The following is a 1,222-nucleotide window of genomic DNA, read 5'->3' as shown; positions in this document are numbered from 1 at the left end:
AATGAGAATGATAAGGCAATAAAGAAATGGGGATATTTAAGTATTCTGGATAATCTGGTTTAGTATGGCAAACATCAGGTTATTTATGTATTTGGGTTTTTATAAATTAGACAAGGAACTGTAGTAGAAATGGATTTGGGGCTGAAACTGATATTAAAATATCTCAGTTTGAATTTGTAATCATGATAAAATTACATCAGTGTCACTCCTCTTTTATGTTCCTTGGATAGGTGTAAAACCACTTAATTTTTGTACTAACAAAGAGAATTTGGATTCTGGAGGAGTGAAAATGTGAAAAAGAGTAATTGGAAGAAACAGATATGACCGTGGCAGGGTGGATCTGACTCACCTTCTAAGTCTCTCTTTCTGAGAAAAGTCTCTTTCACTCTGTACCTTGAAGGGTACTGGGCTGATGGTGGAGGTGACAGGCATGGATCCCGTGTAGCCCTGGGCTCGTTTACTTCTGTGGTCACCCTATTGGGGGTGGGGAAGATGGTGAAGGTGCTTTTAAGGGACAGAACAATCCCCAGCTGTTGTTATTAAATGTGGGCAACCCCCTCAGGTCATCAATCCCACCATCTCCATTTGTTACCCCTGCCTCTTGACACAGTTATGCTACCTGCCCTGTCCTCCCCCAAACCCCCCCCCCCCACGAACTGTGACCATCTGCACTTTTGACCCTCACAGCAAAAAACTGCATACTGCAAAAACGTCTTCAGACAACCCAACCAAAGAGACTAATCTGTTAAAAATAACAGTGGTGAAAACTTGGAAAACGCAAGTTTCCACCTCTATTTTGCCCTCAATCTCTCCTTTAGGCCCTTAAAATGGACTACTTTGGTCCCATTAAAATCCAACACCCCATAGTACTCCAGAGCGGGGCATTTTGTTGACATGGAGGAAAAGACCATTTTGATATAAGAGACACCGTGAGCATCATCAGTTTCCAACCTTGGACAGAAAAAGCAATTTTGGACCACCTGAGGATGATATGGGGACATTTGGGATTGGGTGAAGAGGGAGTGAGGGGAAAACCAAGAAGGGGGATTCTACAGTGGGAGGGTGGAAGGAAAGACAGAACATTTGCTTCCTGTCCCATGGGAGCAGCTATTGTGTCCTGTAAAGACTTTGAGGGATCCTCTGTATGAAGTCTGGAAAGCTGCATATCTCAGGCTTATCCAGTTTCTCCCAGTCCACTGCAGATTTCACCACCTTATCCAGT

This window comes from Capricornis sumatraensis, chromosome 6 (assembly GCF_032405125.1).
Source record: "Capricornis sumatraensis isolate serow.1 chromosome 6, serow.2, whole genome shotgun sequence".
NCBI lineage: Eukaryota > Metazoa > Chordata > Mammalia > Artiodactyla > Bovidae > Capricornis > Capricornis sumatraensis.
This window is presented reverse-complemented; position numbering follows the sequence as displayed.